At 44.3% G+C, this 20,544-nt stretch overlaps 1 protein-coding gene and 1 long non-coding RNA gene across 3 annotated transcripts in view; one reads left to right on the plus strand and one right to left on the minus strand.

Moving 5' to 3' along the window:
- LOC310702742 (uncharacterized protein) overlaps positions 1-20,544 on the plus strand; it is a 601,527-nt gene that overhangs the window by 147,020 nt on the left and 433,963 nt on the right. The gene's annotated exons all lie outside the window — the stretch shown is intronic.
- Positions 1,864-11,154, minus strand: LOC310702911. 2 transcript variants are annotated; one of them, XR_014523781.1, is made up of 3 exons: positions 10,985-11,154; positions 6,041-6,159; positions 1,864-1,957 (listed from the first exon to the last, which is right to left on the minus strand). It is a non-coding gene; the product is annotated as an uncharacterized lncRNA (long non-coding RNA). The 2 variants fall into 2 exon arrangements; XR_014523782.1 differs by lacking the exon at positions 1,864-1,957 and adding an exon at positions 5,176-5,315.

Here is a 20,544-nt window from a genome sequence, read left to right on the forward strand (position 1 = left end):
CTCGGCTATGACCTGTCCGTCTTGGGTGGCCCTGCATGACATAGCTCATAGCTTCTCTGAGTTATTCAAGCCCCTTCGCCATGACAAGGCAGTGATCACCTTGCCGACAAAGCTCCGTATAGTTAAAGCTATGGTTTTCCCAGTAGTGATGTATGGAAGTGAGAGCTGGACCATAAAGAAGGCTGATCGCTGAAGAATTGATGCTTTTGAATTCTGGTGCTGGAGGAGACTCTTGAAAGTCCCATGGACTGCAAGAAGATCAAACCTCTCCATTCTGAAGGAAATCAGCCCTGAGTGCTCACTGGAAGGACAGATCCTGAAGCTGATCCCTGGGAAAGACCCGATGCTGGGAAAGATGGAGGGCACAAGAAGAATGGGATGACAGAGGACGAGATGGTTGGACAGTGTTCTCGAAGCTACCAGCATCAGTTTGACCAAACTGTGGGAGGCAGTGGAAGACAGGAGTGCTTGGCATGCTCTGGTCCATGGGACACGACTAAACGACTAAATAGGCATGCTCAAACCAATATATGCACTGATGAAAAACTGTGTAATTGATCAGTATATATGTGTAGGAATAAAGTGAGTTAAGCCATTAATGTGCATAAGAAGTGGCTGTTGATACAAATTCATCACCTCTGGTTGACTGCTTCTAAACTAGATTAAGAACATGTTTCTTAGGAGAGTAGACACATTTACCACAGAATGTGCATATTGTCCAGAGAATAAACAAATTGTAGTTTCCCAAGCTAGAGAATGTGTATACTTTCCGGAGAATGTGGATATTTTCCTTCTCCTGGGGAGATGATGTACACAATGGTTATGATATATGATGAGTGCTTGTTATGCACATTAACCATACAATTCACATTGCCCCTAACATGCACACCTCAATATTGCCAGCATTCTTAGTCTTACACATTTCACAATTCTCCTATATGACTTCTACTCAGTTTACAATTATTTCTATTAGAGGGAGACACATTGACTTATTACTCAATATCAGGAATCAGTCAGATCTTAACAAAATGTTATACTTTGGATAGGCTACCAAGGTATACAAAGGGTCCAGTCTGTGCCTCACATTAGCCTTTTATCCAGCTTGAGGTTTCATAGTCTTGGACTAAAGAAAACAGGAAACCGACAATTGTTATATGCCAGCGTTATGAGCCAACGCTGGAAGACACACGACAAAAGATATGGCCATGTAGACAACTTGAGAAATTTGTGGTATTTCCGAAACTGCCTGTCTTAGAACCAGTTGTTGGGGTGGCAGCCCTCCCTGAAAACAAACAGCTTTCCAGGGCCCATAATTGCATCCATAGATACATGGATGGAAAAAGTTCTGCTGGAACAAGAAGTCCATCTTGCCAATGACTAAGTAGGAGATAAGAAAAGATTCCTACATGAACCATCTGTTTGATGGCAAAAAAGGCAAACTAGGCAACATTCCTTTAGAAAGAGAGCATACTCAAAGTTGAATTGTGAGGATTTTTTAAATAATAAAAAAGCCCCTTTCCTAACAAGTTGCTAGGTCAACGAAGCTCCACACCAAATGTGGGAATTGCAATGGCTATGTGTTAAGATGGAGGATGATTTAGTTTGGTCCACAGTTTTAAGAGAACTCACCTAAATCATATCTATTGGACTTCTACACAGATCAGAACATAATTATCCTTTAGATTTCACACTTATCTGAAATTTGCGATACAGTTCTCTGAACAAAAAATATACAAAAATGTGTGAGCAGGTGCATATTTCAGGATGAAATACCTTTAAAAACACACACATGGTGATAATATACATATCTATAGAAGTATTTTGTGATTTAAGTATTGATTTAAATATGGATTCTCATATACTGGTAGATCTTTTTGTGTATCTAGAATGTAGGCTTCTGTAGAAAAGGTAAGCGTTACCTCAGTTGCTTTTGCCTCTGGCCCACTGGCAGGTGAACCTATGAGAGAATCTAGTCCTTAGCACACTGAAGAAAGTCTCCCACCCCCTGGTTTAATTTATTTTAGAAATTGCTTGTGATTTTGCTAACCATTGTTTTCAATATATGGCATTTTATTGAAATTGTGTTTTATAGCTTTGTATATTATGTTAGCTGTCTTAGCAAGGCTTTTGGCTCTGAAAGGCAGCACGTTTTAAAATTAAATTAAATTAAATTAAAAACCTCCGTTTGCCAGGAAATGCTCATTCAACAGGCTCCCCGAGAAGTGTGCTTGTGTGAAGTATGTGTTTTCAAATACCGGTTTGTCACATACAAACTTTACAGTCAAGGGCATACTTAAAAAAAAAATCCAATATGGGCCTAAATGATTTAAAAAACAACAACAACCATGTAACTAATGCACTGATCTGGTGTTCCTTTTTGGTTGCTGTGTGCTTTCCCATCCAGAAAGATTTCACTTTAATGAATGGCACCGATGTCGCACAAAACACAGCTGTGGAATTCTCTGCCACAAGGTGTAGTGATGATTGAGGCATAGGGATGTATGCAGTGCCACCAACTTGAATGACTTTAAAGGGGTTATTGGCCCATTCAAAGAGGATAAGCATATTAATGGCCCCTAGCAATGATGGCTTATATATGCACACCAGTATCAGAGGCTATTGCACTATTGTGCTCATATCCTGCCTGTGAGTTTCCCATGGGCATCTAGTGAGCCAGTGTGACGGCAGAATGCCGAACTAGGTGTGCCTTTGTAGCAGCAGGGCTGTTGCATTCTTTAATTCGAGTAACTGGAGGGATAAAACACTGTGTTTCTTATTTATTATTGCATGGTAATCAAAACTTTAAATGACATGGCAGGGGTCTGTGTCTTTTGAGCTGTTTAGTTCTGGTTGGTTGGTTGGTTAGCTAGCTAGGAAACAAACAAAACAAACAAAACAAGAGTTCCTACACAGCATGGAAAAAACATTACCCTACAAGGTAATTTAGTATGTCATTTACCGACACCCCTTTGTAAATTGCTGTCAATCGGCCGTATGTCCATTCTCTGTTGGAAATGGATCCAAAAGGTCTGTGTTGCATATACATAGATGGGAAAGCCACAGTGATTAACTACACCCATGCTTCATTTGTTTACTTTTGGAAACCGCTCATCAAACCACCGTTGGAATGGGTGTGTCATGTGTATTGTGGAGATACAGTGTGGACAGAGGCAGGAGAGACGCACAATTATCCCTTTACGCTGGGAAAGCTGATCCAACAGCCTTGACCAAGAACCAGGATGTTCCCATGTATGTTGTCATAGTATCTAGTAGCTTGTACAACAACAACAAGAAAACTAAAGTGACCACAATCTACCAATCTGTGCAAAGACCTAACTAGCACCTTCAAATAAATCACCATGTAGGCCTGGATGTCATGCTCCAGAGGTCAGCCCCACTCACCTCACAGAGTGTTTGTTGTGGGGGAGGAAGGGAAAGGAGAATGTTAGCCGCTTTGAGACTCCCGAAGGGGAGTGAAAGGCGGGATATCAAATCCAAACTCTTCTTCTTCTTCTTCTAATTCAGAAATTTAACTTTGGCTGCAGTCTTCAAGCGTCTCCCTCTAAGGACTCAGGCTGTAGTCTTATAATACTTACCTGAGACTCAATGAGCAAGCCTCATTGGACTCAGTGGGACTTATTTTTGAGTAAGGACTGAGTGTAAGGGACTCGGAGATAGTGTGCATATAGCCCCAGGCTGAATGTTGAGCAATTAAGCAGCCTTTGGAAGAACCTCTGCCTGGAACTCTACAGGGCTGTGAAGCCTCTTTTCTTTTGAGGGCTGCGTTCCCTGTTGGGGTGACCTTTCAGAGACTGCATGCTAGCAGGAAGCAGGGCCACCCATTTTTTCTGTTAAGTTGTGGGTGAACATATCAGACGACACAGCAATTCTTCAGACAGCTCTTGTTTATTCACAGGCCAGAACAGAACTGAACTGAAGGGTTCAGCCAGCCTGCTTATATAGAGCAGTGTTTCCCAACCGGTGTGCCGCGGCACACTACTGTGCCGTGAGACACCGGCTGGTGTGCCGTGGGAGGGAGGCGGGCGAGTCGGGCGGCGAGAGGCGGCGGCGGCGAGGATCCGCGTCGAGCCGGGGGCGGCTCCGCGGTGCTGGTGCCGAGCGGCGGGGCAGCGCGCGCAAAAGGGAGGAGCGCGAGACAGCGGAGGAGGAGGAGGCCGGCATGTCCGGGCAGCAGCAGCAACAGCAGCAGCAGCAACTCCCGGCGACGGCTCCTCCTCCGCCCGCTATCGCCGCCACCGCCACAACAGCCGCTGCCGCCGTCCCTCAATCCCTCGCTCTGCTGCCTCCTCCCACCCCGGCAAGGGGAAGGGAAAAAACTTTAACTTTTGTGCGTCCCTCCCGGCGTGACGCTGCGCGCTGACGTCACGGGGCGGGGCTTTAATGGTGGTGTGCCGCGAGATTTTTTCCCGGTAAACAGGTGTGCCGTTGCCCAAAAACGCTTGGGAAACACTGATATAGAGCTCCACTAGAATGCAACAGTAACCATTTTCTGTAACTATCCAATCACTGAACGTCACTTTCAATCCCTTATTTGCATATGTGGACCTGAGTGAAAACTATCTACAGTACAGTGGTGCCCCGCAAGACTAATGCCTCGCAAGACGGAAAACCCGCTAGACGAAAGGGTTTTCCGTTTTTCGATGCGCTTCGCAAGACGAATTTCCCTATGGGCTTGCTTCACAAAACAAAAAAGTCTTGCGAGTCTTGTGATTTTTTCCCCCTTCCCCCCTTTTTCTAAGCTGCTAAGCCGCTAATAGCCTTTTAGCCGCTAAGCCGCTAATAGCCGCTAAGCCGCTAATAGCCGCTAAGCCGCTAATAGCGCTAATCCACTAAGCCGCTAATAGGGTTGCTTCGCAAGACAAAAAAAACCGCTAGATGAAGAGACTCGCGGAACGGATTAATTTCGTCTTGCGAGACACCACTGTATCCCCCTGCTGGCCCAGGGTGAGAACTTCAGTACATAACATTTTCCTCTTTCAGCCCCCCTCTTTTCCTATCCATCTTACCATTCCTCTTCCACACAATGACCAGGTACTAGGTACAATTAGGTACTCTTCCGTATCCTTGGTGAGGTGGTGATGAAGAAACCAAGAGCTAAAAATACATTTCAAAACACACACTCACAAAACACTGCATACCACTGTTTGTTTCTTTCATCCTTAATACAGAGAACTGACTTTATGGATTAGACTCTTAAAAAGCATATTGTGATTGGATCAAACAATATTTTCATATTCTGCTCTTCAAAGGCCTGCTCTCGGCCTCAGTTCCACATGACAGGATTTTATCTGGCACTATAATGAAAACCAAAAGAAAGGAAGAAATCAAGAAAGAAAGAAATCACTGGGAATGAATAATGCGAACTGATTCCTCCCCCCGCCACCCAGTCTTCTCGCTGCTCCAAGGGCTGAATGCTGAAGAACTCAAAGAAAACATAGCCAGAGTCTCAGGAGATGCTGTGTCAACAACGCCTCCTTCTGTTGGCGCATTGCAGTATCTGTTTAACTAATCAGGGGGAAATTTATCATACAGGATTTGGTGGGGTTGTTTGTGGAGTCTCTAAGCACAATAGTGCTGGATGTTCAGATGTCATCCATGTGCCTCTGGAGATGAAACACCACAGCTGGTATAAAAACAAAGAGGTGCCAAAAACTGAATTTCAAAATAGAGGACTATCTTAGAAGAATGCAATTTTTAATGATTTACAGTGTGTGTGTGTGTGTGTGTGAGAGAGAGAGAGAGAGAGAGAGAGAGAGAGAGAGGGATGTATTTTTCATGACCAGATGAGCCAGTGCAAAACACACACACACACACCTGCCACAATAGCACAGCTACATGCGGTAACGTCAAATGGCTACTGAGCATTTATCCAAATCTCTGGAAAGGGTGTGATATTTTTTCAGGCAGCTGAACAACCATAGTAACGAATTCCTCTTACCTCATATGTTAGGATGGCATATTACTGCAAGTTTGCATATTTGTTTTGGGTTTTTGTTTTTGTTTTGCACGGAAATCTTACCATGAGGTGATGAATAAAAATTATCCTTCTGTGGCTACTCATTCTTATAAACTGCATGTAGAGAAAATGAGACATAGTCTTGAAAAAGATGCTGGCTTGAGAGACCCCTGAAGTGGAATCTGGGGAAAAAATGAAGAGGGGAAGTTATCTATTGGGTTTCCTACATTCCACCCCACTCTTCCAACAGTCCGTCATTTGCGAAAGAAAAGAAAGGAAAGGTTATGCTGATAGAAGCTGACATAATTCTCACATGAATTCTGCAGGGCAAAGTATTGCTTGGAAAGTGTTTGTATATCCTCCAGCAGCAACCTCTGGGTACCACCTCACTCTTCAGCTCAGGGCCTCTCAGTCTTTGTACCCACAGGACTCACTTGAGATGACTGGCAGTGCAGGGGCAGCACCAGTTATGGAAAAGGTGGCGGATGGAGGCAAAGTTTGGTATAATCAGCTGGCAATTACTGATGTCACCTGCTGATATCTAATCCATTTTCAGAAATTGCTAAATTCTTCCTCACAGTGTTTCCCCTGTGGCAAGGAGCTCCATCACTCATCATCCCACAAGCTAAGTCAAGACATTTGCTCTGAAGATATTGTGGCTCAGCTTTAAGCGGTGAATACATTTATAAAATATATTTTCCCCTTCCCCATGTCTCTCAAATAATTTTTTCACAGCTCTGTATTTTTATTCCATTCTCCTTTCACGCTCAGCTTGCAGCTAATTCTGCCTTCCCACCAGACCCTGCAGTCCCTCATTGCTGGTCTTTTGAAATTCGCTTCCTACTCCTCTGACAGATCCCCCTTCTTATCTTTGCACTTTCTATTCCCAGTTATTTATTTATGCATTATTAATTATTATCAATAAACATTAGCTTTTTATCTCACTTTTCAATTTTGTTGTTCTGTATGGAACAATGACAATAAAGATTATCGTACTTTCCAATTACCTTTAGTGCCTCCTGTGACCTTTCCTCATCTACTCCCACAAAATCTCTCTCCTGGGCAGTTTTAGTCAGCATGCATGGAGGCACTGGTGTTGGCACTGGCCCAATCGAAAGGTTATGGCACAGGTACTGTAGCGGGCAGGGCACTGAGGCTCACTGGTGAGTCGTGGGCCACTGTTTGAGGAATACCATATTGGCCTGAACAGGCCTCACTTTCCCCCCAAATTCCGATCGTGAAAACTTAAAGTGTGGCTTATATTCATGACCTTATGGTATGCAGCCAGGAGCGTGAGGCAAACAGCGCCAGGAGTGCGGCAAAGCGGCGCCTGCCTCAAGCGTAGTCCCCCATCCTCTCCCCCAAGGCTGGGAAGGGAGAGAGCAAGGAAGGGGAATGGCCGCCAGCAACACAGTGCGGCTCCCCCCGCACTGCAGCCAGAAGCAGTGAGGAATGGAGCGGCTTATATTCAGGTATGTTTTCTTTTTTCTTTTCTCCCCTCCAATTTTAAAGGTGCGGCTTATATTCGAGGGCGGCTTATATTTGGGCCAATACAGTACAGTGGTGCCCCGCAAGACGAATGCCTCGCAAGACGGAAAGCCCGCTAGACGAAAGGGTTTTCCGTTTTTGAGCTGCTTTGCAAGACGATTTTCCCTATGGGCTTGCTTTGCAAGACGAAAACGTCTTGCGAGTGTTCCGATTTTTTTCCACTTCCCCCCCTTTTTCTAAGCCGCTAAGCCGCTAATAGCCTTTTAGCCGCTAAGCCACTAAACCTTTAATAGCCGCTAAGCCATTAATAGCCGCTAAACCGCTAATAGCGCTAATCCGATAAGCCGCTAATAGGGTTGCTTCACAAGACAAAAAAACCGCTAGACGAAGAGACTCGCGGAACGGATTAATTTCGTTTTGCGAGGCACCACTGTACTTGTTCAGTTGATATTTTGACCCCCATAATGGGCATCAGAAGGCATCAGAAATTCCCTCACACAAGACTTCCTTCCTCTCATGTTAGCAGTCGATAATCCTCAGATGGAGATTGCTAGAGACCCTGCTTTACATTTTCAAGTATTACAATATTTAAAGTTATGATCAACAAGGAGAATTCAGTGAAATACATATGCTTTTTTTTTTTTTTTACTGCAGGGGGGAATCTGATTAGAAAATTTGGAAACATCAAGTTCAGATATCTCATACACACTCACAATTTGGGGGATGGGGGGATCATAAATCATAGTACATAATATCCAGCACCCAAGCAGATACTTTTAAATAGTGGAGAGGAATGGGCTATGGCATTTAATCTGCAGTATACCAGTCGTTCCAAGTATGACTCATAGCTCAAGTTCAAAGATAAAGATCAAAGAAGGGAAATATTCTTTGTGTGCCCGTGAGGTCAGATACCCACAGCAAACCCCGTAAAAGAAGGCAGTGAAAAAGAGAGGCCCATATTTTGATTATAGGAATGACACCATTCCTTTAATAATGAATACCTCTCTATTTTGGCAATATGAAATCTGCTACGTGGCACAGATGAAACCTTGGATATCACTATTCTTCAGCGACTTTCCTGCCCGCTGATGCTCAGTTTGGTCTCCACTCTTACACAGAACCATTTGTTTGGTTGCACTCTGAACAAAACAAATGGACGTTCCCGTCTTGTCCCCCCAAGTGGGATCCTGTCTCATAATTTAAAATGAAGTTCACTCTTCATTTCCTTCTGCAAACATTCATAACCCACATTCCTCTTTTGCAGGAGCACAAAGGCTTGCAGATTCAGTTTTATCTCTGTTTACAATCCAGCCCAGAAACACACTTGGATGCATTTTGCTTGTTTACACTGGTTTTCTTCGGATTAAGTGCTTCATAGGGCAAGCTAGAAGAGTAATTAGTAAATAGCAAAGGTCTTTTGCCTCATATCCTGTTTGTGGGCTTCCAATACACATCTGGCTGGCCATTGTGGGGAAGACAGGTTGCTTGATATGTCTTATGTTTCATTCCGTTGGTTCTTATTTACTTAAGCCCCCTGAGAACTGAGCATGCTCAGAAGCCCCTACAGCCAGTGTTGAGGGTAGTTAAGCAGCAGTTCATCAAGGCTGTGAGTAGGTTCAATGAGGGAAGGAAGTTACTTGCTCAAGGCCTGAACACAGGCCAATTAGTAGTCTCCTACATGCTGTTGCACTCCTACTCCCATCACCATAGGCATAGCCATCATGGCTTAGAGCCAGGGGCGATGGGAGCTGGAGTCCGGCAACATCTGCACTCACAGTTTAACATGTTCTGAAAGTGGGGATAGGGTCAGGGAGAAGGGTATGTGGTCCTTTCCCACTCCAGCATATATTCACCACATTTAGCAAAAGAGTTCTCAGATTTTGGACTCAATCCCAGATCTTTTTAGCAAAGAGAAGAAATTTTATGGAGGGTAGGAAACTGTTGTTCGCTGTTCTGAATACAAATACCCCAAATGCACCCGTGCCCCCCCCCCAGATTGCATAATAAAGTCCTTACGGCAGTTTGGTTGAAGGTTGGCTAGGGCTGAGGAATTATGCGTTCAGGGGCTTGCCAATCAGAAGGTTGGTGGTTCAAATCCCTGTGCCGGGGTGAGCTCCCATTTCTCGGTCCCTGCTCCTGCCCACCTAGCAGTTTGAAAGCACGTGAAAGTGCAAGTAGATAGGTACAAGTGCAAGTAGTAGGTAGAGCTCCGGCGGGAAGGTAAATGGCATTTCCGTGTGCTGCTCTGGTTTGCCAGAAGCGGCTTAGTCATGCTGGCTACATGACCCGGAAGCTGCACGCCGGCTCCCTCGGCCAACAAAGTGAGAAGAGCGCCACAACCCCAGAGTCGTCCGTGACTGGACCTAACGGTCAGGGGTCCCTTTACCTTTACCTTAAACTGTTGGGGAAATTTCAGTCTTCTCCATGACAATATTCAGAGAACCCCCCTCCAAATTTTGCCATCTATCAATTTTGTACTCAACTGCAAATCGAGTTTTGATATGGTATAATAGGATTTCAATATTGTTAAAGAAAGCCACAGGCTTAGCCCCTATTCCTTCCACTGCTCTCTTAGCCCATGGTTTCCTTCACCCACCAATATGAGCTAAAGGTATGAGTTTGATTGCAAATTAAGTGACATGAAATATCTCAGGAGAGAATCTTCTGAGAAAAAAAACTGTTGGATTCCCTGCCATATTTGACAAATTCTCTCCCCCTGCCCCCACTTGGTGCATGCATTTGACCATCCACAAATGGTGTGGGAAATTTTTGGAGACAGGTTTTGTTCAGCTCCAGTGAGGATACATCACAACATGTAGGGGAAATAAGATATGATGTCTGAGATTCCTTTCCGCATCCTGCTTCTCAACCCCTTTTCCTTTTGTGCAGGGATGCAGAACTGGGTCTGGCCAATGAGCTGCATCATTACTTACCCCATTCTTCACAGTCCGACTTGATAGGTAAGTGGGACCAGCCATGTGCTATTCCCCTGACACCAGGTAATGGACACCTGAGGATGCTATGACTGCTGAACAGCTGATGGGTTGTTACAGTGGCCTCCTCTGAAGGTGGGCTCCCAATGCAAATCAGCTGATCGGCACCGGGAGCGTGCTTTCAAGGCTCTGTTTCAAACCACTTCCTAAAACAGAGCACCATTTTAGGAAACGCCACTTTGAAGGCACCCCTTTGAAGAGGCTTGCTTCGTTTGCATGAACCACTTCTGAAAACAGAGCTTTGAATGCAAACTGATTCATGAAAATGGAGCAAGCCCCTTTTGCCAGTCAGCTGATTGACACTGGGCTCGCTCCATTTCAAGCCGCTTCTAAAACAGAGCAAGCAAGCCCCCCTCCGCAGCTGCCTGGCGCCACAAGGAGCCACACTCACCAAGGAGCCACGTATGACGTTATGGTTTATAGAAACGCTTTTCAATAAATAAATAGCAAAGATAAAACCAATAGGACTTGTAAAAACAACGCTCGGTAACTAAACCATGTGTCCGGATAGGCTTTCTTGACTTACCACAACCATCCATCAAGTGCAGAAACAGATGGGCAAGCCTCTTAAGCTGTGGCTGACTTTCGTTAATGTTTATAATTAAGCCATAAGACTTGACAAGCAGCACATTTCTGAGAGATTATCACACATCTCAGGTGCAGCATGAGGCAGGAGCCAAAAGCCAAGCGACTTCAGCTCCTCAGAAAGTGTGCAATAATCCCTCAGAAATCTATTAACCAGGAGTGCCTCATAGCTATTATGACATGGAAACTTCAAGGTAAAAAGGTCATACCTGTGTTTTTTATGAGGAAATGTTGATGCGTGCATGACATAGCCAGTGACCAATCAAAAACCTTCATTGTTACTCTCCGTTCTCAAGTAATTTCATAATAGCTAAATGTTGTAAAGCAACGCTCTGTGATCTGCCTGTTAGCAGCTATTTGCTGGGCTAAATTTGTAAAAAGATGTGCATACTTTTCTCTTTCCAAAAACCCCTGTGAGCTAGGATTACATGCAGACATGTGTGTAGAATTAGACTAAGCATAAATAAAAATGCATTAATTCCATTAGGAATTCTCATATTTTTTAAAGTTAAACAAGTACAAGTGGGACCTGCAGCAAAGTGTTGCAGTGTATCCTCGCCATCTTGAGGGAATGCTCCTTCGAGCCAACTGTGCCTTCCTCTGGGATACCACAAGCTGTCAGGAGCGCAAGCAAATCATTTCACTCCCCACATACCCCCATTTTCCATCTTCCTTTTCTAACCAACAGTCAACATTTGGTATTTACTGAGACGGCTCAGTTCTCAGTTTGGGGGGAAGGTTGACCCCTTAGTTATATTTTCCTAAAGAAATTTTTTGGTATCTGCAAACCTCAAGGCTCCCTCAAGCATGTTGATGACTCCCTCTTGAGTCTCAGTGGCCCCATTTTGGCTACAATCCTGTCGGCACTCACCAGCCGAGTTCACTATTAAAGGGAGTGACATTACTGTAATATGTAGACATTTCATTATATCTGCATGACCGGGAGCATAAATCAATTATAGCCACTGTTAGCAATTCTGCTTCCACTGCTACTTTATTCCTTGCATATGCACCGTAATTTATTTTATTATTTACCCATTTCAGTTTCTGTTCTCTTCACAAAGTTATATTTAAAACGATAATGTAGAATTTCAGGAAACTTATATTGTACCAGCCTATGAACCAGCTGCCAAATGGATCAGAGTTCTCTGGTTGACTGTAGCAGCAGAACAGATAGTAATATCACTCCCTCATATTTCAGTACATAGGAAGAGGCTGTTGGATCAGGCCAGTGCCCCATCTAGTTCAGCACCTAGTTCTCACAGTGGCCAGCCAGATGCCTTTGGGAAACCTGCAAGCAGGACCCATGTGCAAGAACACTCTCCCCTTCTGTGGTTTCCAGCAACTGGTGTTTGGAAGTATTATGGCCTCGACACCCACCAGGGGCCCTCCCACCTGCACCTGGCCTCTTCAGAGCTGCAGCTTCTCTTCTAGGTAATTTCCACATTCCTCTTTGCAGTTACAATATAAATATTGGCAAGGGCAAAGAAGTGAGCACATGCCAGGGGGCACTCCACAACATTGGTTCTGAAAGATGTTGCTACTGAAATCTGGAGCCCTCTGAACACATGACAGATAGTTCCCAGAGGCTCAATGGATTTCACAGCTACATACAATAACACCCAAAGGTCTTATGTCTAGTTCTCTTTGTTGTAGTTTCCCCACAGGTGTTCTTTAGTGTTTAGGATATGGAAAGAGCATTTATATATTGCAAAGCTGGGTCATTTCTTCACTTGAACTTTATTTAGTCTTTGAACGTAGTTACCGCTCTCGGCTGAAGGGGTCAGTTAATCTACATGAGCTTTATCTGAGTTATTTTCCTACTGTTTGACAGAATATAGGTTAATCGATAAGGAACGGGTATATGTGACATTTTCATTCAGGCTTCCTCAGTATGAGACACAATTTCTGGTGAGAGTTGGAGACTAGCAACATCTGGTGAGCATCGCATTGTTGACTACCCCTGGCTTGGGGCACAGAGTAAGAAAGATGTACGATAACCAGCAGTTTCTTTTTGCCTTGTATGTAACTGGACCACAAGCACTAAAGGCCAATGAAGTGTCTCTCAGCCTGCCTAGAGTCTCTTCTTTGCTCTGCTCTAGCTACTTAGCAAAGCAGCTATCTCCAAGCCTGCTCCTGATATTCTGGGCCTCTTCCACTTTATGGTGGAACTTCACAGGTTATATCACTTCCTTTAAGTCATGCAGCAAGTGTCCTCTCTGAAGTGTTCCCAGCTTCCCCTTCCCCAAAGCTGCTTTCAACCTTGCCCAAGTTCCACCCCTTCTTTCCATGGAAACAACTGGACCGCTTGAGGCACCATTACAATGGCAGAAGAGTGATGGGTGCAGCATCCCTGCAGTACAACACATGCCCTGGACCCTTGGGAATGCGTAGACTATAAATTAAATGAAGAAAAGAAACATCAAACTGCAAATAATCCATAGCTGTGGATAATTTACTGAGCAGGATTGTGACTATCCCAAAATAACACTTTTGAGAGGACCTATAACCTTCTCTTTTTCTTACTTTATTATAAGCTGCTGGTTTCTCTTTGGATATTACTCAACGGGGGAAATGAGGGTCCATTTCTTCTTGCTATATGTCTTAATTTCAGTTTGACTAGGGCATATATTCAATATTATTAGCAAGATGGGAACAGGAACCCAGCCTAGCTCCTCACCCCCACCCCAAGTTTTAAAAAAGGAATAATTATTTTTCAGCCTACCTACCTAAAATAAGTCATAAATTGAAGGTATATAGGTTCTGTTCACATCTGTTCCAATGTGCAACCGTGGAACTTTGAACAGAGCCAGACATGATGCATTGTTACTGCAAACATCCTGAAATGGAAATTTATGACTTATTACCTCACAGTATTTCTCTCACTGTTTCCTCTTTCAGACTAAATGAGCTTTTCACCTGACATTTGAAGCACTGACCCAGGAGACTGAATGTGGCTCAAACTGAGGAGTTTGCGCTCTCTCTCTCTCTCTCTCTCTCTCTCTCTCTCTCACACACACACACACACTCACGCACAACTATATTGCCACATATAGAAATGGCAAGAGATGGTTGTAAATGCTAGCCAGCAACAGATCGGTGAATTGTAACCTGGCCTTTTGAAGACCCATAAGACCCAAGCTATGGGTCGCTGGTCTACAGCCCCCCATCATTCCTGACCATTGGCTATGCTGGCCAGAGCTGATGGGAACTGGAGTCCAACAACATCCAGAGGATCACAAGTTCCCCATTCCTGTCCTAAGGGGCTGATTGAGTGAGGTTCAGGCCCAGTGAACAGCTACTGCCATGGGGTTTTTTTTGTGGGAAGACAGAATTAGGATACAATTCTCATGGTACAAGCTACAGTCTGGCCTAAAACAGCTTGTGCAGGGGCACCAAAGCAGGCTACATCACACAGCAGCCTGCCACTTTGCATACTGCAGCTATAGAGCTATGTTTTGAACTACAGTTATCATGTCCTATCAGCCGGTGCCTATTGAGACTGGTGGGGTGGAATGCAGGGAGCCCAAACAGTAGGCAGAGCCCAAGCAAGAAAGACAGAGTCACTGATTCTATTGTTATCCCCATTTCCTTCCTTGCTGAGTTCTATAAGGGCAGTACCAGGACTAAGGAGGGGGAAGCTGGCAGGTGTGCCACCACCTCTCAGGAACTGGGCAGAGGCGGAATGGTGGAGACCACCTCACCATCCTGACCCTTCTAGCAAGGAGGAAGAGGGAGACAGTATTGATTTACAACAGGGGTTTGTGGGAGGTCACAGCTCAGAGGGAGATGGGGGGGGGGGAATTGGGAAATAATGGGAGAGCCAGAGGAGCAGCTGGCTGACACATTGTCATTAGAAAGCATTCCAGACTCACCATCTCCCAGAACCTAGTGGGACTTTAAAGTAGGAGAGCAAAGAGCTTGGAGACAGACAGCACTTAGAGGTACCTGTAGAGGAGATGATGACAAATGAGGAAGTGGGAGAGACAGGGTGGGGTGGGGTGGAGCTTCACTTGGGACAATGCCATTATCCAAGAGGCTGGGTTCTATAGCCTCTCTCAGTAAAGTCTGAAATAAAAAAGGACTGTAAGAAACTTTTCCTTGTCTTTACACTTTCCTGAGCAGCCAGCCGGGAGCCGCTGGCAGCATCCTGACACTGATGTAAGTAAGGAGGCAGATGGATGGGAGCTGAGTAAGGGCAGACTGAGGATGGTGGGGCAGTGCTCCCATTTAAACTAATGGACCAACTTCCATTGCCTTTTAGGGTGTTCTCCTCAAATGCAGTTACCATCACATAATGCAGGGAGTTGGGTCAAGCATAGTCCTGTCACTGGCTTCGTTATTCTCCACATATTGGGAAGGCAAACCTGGGTAGCAGTGAGCATTCTCTTTTTGTGGTCCATTTAGAGCCCAGGCAATTTAGAGCCCTGAGGAAAGAATGCCTGAGTCACATTATAAATGTCTTACAGTTGCGTAACAATTTCCAGACGGGTAGGCATGTGAGCCTGCTGCAACAAAAACAACAGAGACTAACACATTCATGGTAGCATAAGCTATCATCGTAAATTTGCCATTATTCAAGGTGACACAAAACTCTTTGTTGTTTTTGCTGCATGTTGGTTTTGCTGCAAGACACGAACATGGCTTTATCTCTCTCACACACAGAGACAGTATTTTCCTCTTATTTCTAATATACCTTTAAATCAGGAGTGGTTAACCTTGTTTGGTATGAACATGCACCCTTGGTCAACCCTCCAGTAGCAATATAGAGGGCATAAGTATGGCCCAAAGTGGGTAGGGATGTAAGAAAGCATTACTTTCCTATCCCACTCTGTATTTGTGCATGCGCTGTCCGCTGGGCCAAAATTGCATAACTTATTCCAACCTATTCATTTCAATGTGAAGGAAACACAATGCAAGTGGGTGGAAAATGCAATGAATTATGTATCATTTGCAGGCTGAAAGCAACCACAACAGTAAGTATTGATTGTATTCTCTGCATTGATTTCCATCCCAGACATGGGATGAATAAGAGAGCATTGACAATTTCTGCTCCCATTTCCGTCACACTTCTCTGTCACCCCTGAAAGTGGTAGGGTCTTGGGGAGCCAAGCCAGCCCCCCCAAGCTGGGAGTTAGAACAGACAAAAGAACAGACACATTACTGGAGAGCAAGTGAATACAGGATATTACACATTTAGCGGAGCATAGTCTTTTTTTTTAAAAAAAAAAAAAATTTCAATGCAGAATCATAACAAAAATTACAAACATTGAATCCAAAATAATACTATACAAAAAAAGGAACATACCAAAAAAAAAAAAGAAAGAAAAGAAAAAGGAAAAAAACACAAAGGAAACAAAACTAAACATAAACGAAAAAGCACACATCTACAGAAAAAACCATATCATTACATACATAAACATGTATTGACTTCCTTCCTTTGTTCTAAGACCTCAAAAAATTTACTCTTACTATATTGTTGTGTCTAATTAGATTACTTCCATCTTTGTACTTTTTTTTTAACACCATTTTTCTTTTTCTTTAACCCTGTAAAGCATCATTCATTACATACCAATATACTTACTCCAGAACAATGTTTTTTCATATACTTTTTAGCACAACCCCATTCTTTTAATAATTTCTGGTCCAATTGTCCCCTTATGTATGCTGTGAGTCTTGCCAGATTTATGTATTCACAAAATTTAATTTGCCAATCTTTCACTGATGGAATTTTTCTCCCTTTCCAGTTTTTTGCTATAAGCATCCTGGCAGCTGTTGTTGCATAAAGGAATACTTTCCTTTGATTTTCAGGAATATCATTTGTAATTAAACCTAAAAGGAATGCCTCCGGTTTTTTACTTAGCGGAGCATAGTCTTATCGCCGAAGAATTGATGCTTTTGAATTATGGTGTTGGAGAAAACTCTTGAGAGTCCCATGGACTGCAAGAAGATCAAACCTATCCATTCTGAAGGAAATCAGCCCTGAGTGCTCACTGGAAGAACAGATCCTGAAGGGTAGGGGCTAGAAACTGCAAGAGGAGAGAGTGCTGTTCTGCTTGGGTCCTGCTGGCAGGTTTCCAACAGGCATCTGAGTGGCCATTTTGAAAACAGGATGTTGGACTAGATGGGCCATTGGTCTGATCCAGAAGGCACCCTCTCCTTCTGTGGCTTCCAGCAATTGTATTCATAAGTGTTATTGCCTCTGACCATGGAGGCAGAGCTCAGCCACCATGGCTAGTAGCCATTGATGGCCATGTAGACATGCATGGGTTTGATTGAGCTATTAACAGAGGTAGCATTTCTCCAACATTTCCCCTCTCCTCCCTTCCTTTTGGGTTTCCTTCCCTACATCTGTTTTGAGTCTCCCTTGAATCCTACCTTCTTCTCCCCTTGCCTCTCTTCCTCAACACACTCTCATTCTCCAAATGACAAATAAAACCCCACATACCTTCTGGGAACAATAAAAACCTTGGATGTGCTCCCAGAACCTTCAGGAAGTTCAAAAACCTTTAGAGATGGGCCTCTGAATTGAGGTTTTTATCTCTCGCATTTTACATAACTGTCTTAGTAAGCGTTGTGTAACAGCGATGCATATTCAGCAGCAAAAGGGGGGGGGACCTTAAAATAACATTGGGAAGGAGGTCAAGTGAGTCAAAGGCTGACATGTGCTGGAATCACTTCACACCAACAATCTGGGTTCTACTAGTTTTCATATTCCTTTACCACATCCCATTTCCCATACCTTTTTGTCTGCTGATTTTTTTTTTTTAAAAATGAAGGATAGTGGTGAGCTGATCAAATAGCTGCTCAGTTACACAGTTTACTCCACAGCCATGTAATTTAAATTTGAGAACCCGTCTCCAAGTCAAAGATGATTCAGCATGGGAAAGGAACATGATCAAAGCCCCTACTTCTCCTAGTATATCATGTACCTTGACTCAGATGTTCCTGTTTGCTTCTACTGCTTCAGCATCATTTCCCCCCCTCTACTGAACTTTTCTCTCTAATCTGTATATGCCTTCTGCATTTTGAGCCCTGCTTGCTACAGTCCTGGTAGCCTCTCCCTACCCTAATAGTATACTCTTGATTTCATACAAGCTTTCATACATACCGCAAGAAAATGTTGCAGTGCAGTGGAGAGCTCAGTAAGCCACACCCCCTGCAAGATGTGCCATTCTATCCCTTCTCCCGTCTCTTTTTCTTTCCCAGCAACCAGCATTCTGTGGTCACTGCACAAGCTCAGTCCTCACTGGGTTGTTTTGGCTGGCTCTCCCCATCCCCAGGTCTCCTCTTCCCCCTAAATATTGGTGGTGTCTCCTTCTCTCGTTTTGTGAGCATGGAGGATAGTACAGTGGTACCTTGATTCTCAAACGGAATCCATTCTGGAAGTCCATTCGACTTCCGAAAATGTTCAAAAACCAAGGCATGGCTTCCGATTGGCTGCAGGAGCTTCCTGCACTCAATCACAAGCCGCGTCAGATGTTCGCAGGCCAGAACACTCGCTTCTGGGTTTGTGGCGCTTGGGAGCCAAAACATTCGAGTCACAAGGCATTCGAGAAGCAAGGTACGGCTGTACTCACTTTGTGAGAGGACCTTGTTTGCTCTAAGGCCAAGAAGCAGCAGGAGTCAGGGTCATTTCAAGAACCATTAAAAACATAAGATTGTAAGAAGAACCTGCAGGATCAGGCCAATGGCCTGTCTAATCCAGCCTCCTATTCTCACAGTGGCCAACCAGATGCCTCCGGGAAACCGATGTGGAAATGTAGGAAACTGAACTTAAGAATGGAAAAATGAGAAGTGCTGAGAAATCCACCCATCTCTAATACAATTCCAGGATTGCATAAGAAGGATTGACTAATAAACCAATTAAAGGCCTGAAATTAAGAGGATCCCCCAGAGAGAGAGAGAGAGAGAGAGAGAGAGAGAGAGAGAGAGAGAGACTTTTAAGTTCGGTGTCACTGACCATTTAGTCTTATCTGCAGTTTGCCGAAAGGTAACCTTGAAAAGATTTGTTGCTCTTGCAGAAGCCAGTGATTCTTTATACCTGCTATTTGATATTCTATTTGTTTGAAAATGTCACAGTCCATTTACCAGAGTCCTCTGGTTTGAAATGCACACTGTGCCCGCTATCTTATCAGCCATCAAATCGGAGTACAGTACAAGCCCTTAAGTACGGACTCTGTGGGGTTTGCCTTTCCTGACTGATCGTAGAGAGAACCCATTGCAACCAAATGTTTCAACAGCCGTTAGTGATTGTAACAGTTTATTTGGAAGCAGCAGTTTGCTGTTAAAACCAACAGGCATTTAAAAACATTTCATTGGCAATTAAAACTAAAGTATAACAAGAATTTAACAATGAGCATTAGCAGACAGCTTTGAAAGAGACAACGTGAAATGTGTTATATGTAAAGTGTGGCATGGTGCGATTGATTATTCTGAGAGATGTTGATGTGAAAGCATGTGGATTCTAGGTTCCCCGCCTCCCTGCACAATAGGAATTCCTCCTCAGGCTGTTACAGCTGTGAGAGTGGAAAAGGGCTCTGGGGCCATGTCAGCCTTTCAGGCCTGCCCTGTCATCACACAGCTTCGAATCATAAAATTGTAGAGTTGGAAGGGACCCCAAGGCAATCTTTCATAATATGGCACCCTGCGCGAGCCCAAAATTTGGCACTCCCAAATGAATCTTCTCATTTTTGCGTCCCTCGGCTTGGCACCCTGTATGGGGGAACCAACCTCACTGCCCTGAATCCGACTCTGCCCAAGGCTTAACCCCCTGTGATTCAGTAACCACACCCAAGGAATCCCTGACAGATGGCCATCCAAACTTTGTTTTAAAACCACCAGTGAAGGAGAGTCCACCACCTTCTGAGGGAGTCTGCTGCAGTCTCGAACAGCTCTTGCTGTCACAAAGTTATTTCTAATGTTTATTTGGAGTCTTCTTTCTCAAAATTTGAAACCAGCTTGTTCCAGGTTCATGCTTGGCTGTAGCTTTTGTAGACAAGGAACCTTTTCAATTTGTTGAGGTTCCACACAGGATTAAGAGCCATGGAAGACTGCATGGGGAGCTTCAATGAGTGGGAAAGCCTTCACTCTTGCCGCGGTTGCACTAGAAGCTGACTTGAGCCCAGTACCAGACAGTGTGGTATGGCTGCTCTGCCTACCTAGTGTAGTGTAGTGGTTAAGAGCAGTAGACTCGTAATCTGGGGAACCGGGTTTGCATCTCCGCTCCTCCACAGGCAGCTGCTGGGTGACCTTGGGCTAGTCACACTTCTCTGAAGTCTCTCAGCCCCACTCACCTCACAACACTCTGTTTGTTGTGGGGGAGGAAGGGAAAGGAGAATGTTAGCTGCTTTGAGACTCCTTCGGGTAGTGATAAAGTGGGATATCAAATCCAAACTCTTCTACCTGACCTCCCTCTGGCCAAGTCAATGTGGCATAGCGGGATGGAAAAGGGAGGGGCAAGGGGGCAGTGAAGTCAGCACAAATGCACCAGCTGAGCCA

The sequence above is a fragment of the Podarcis liolepis genome (genome assembly GCF_965112155.1).
Source record: "Podarcis liolepis genome assembly, chromosome: 3".
In the NCBI taxonomy this organism is placed as follows: domain Eukaryota; kingdom Metazoa; phylum Chordata; class Lepidosauria; order Squamata; family Lacertidae; genus Podarcis; species Podarcis liolepis.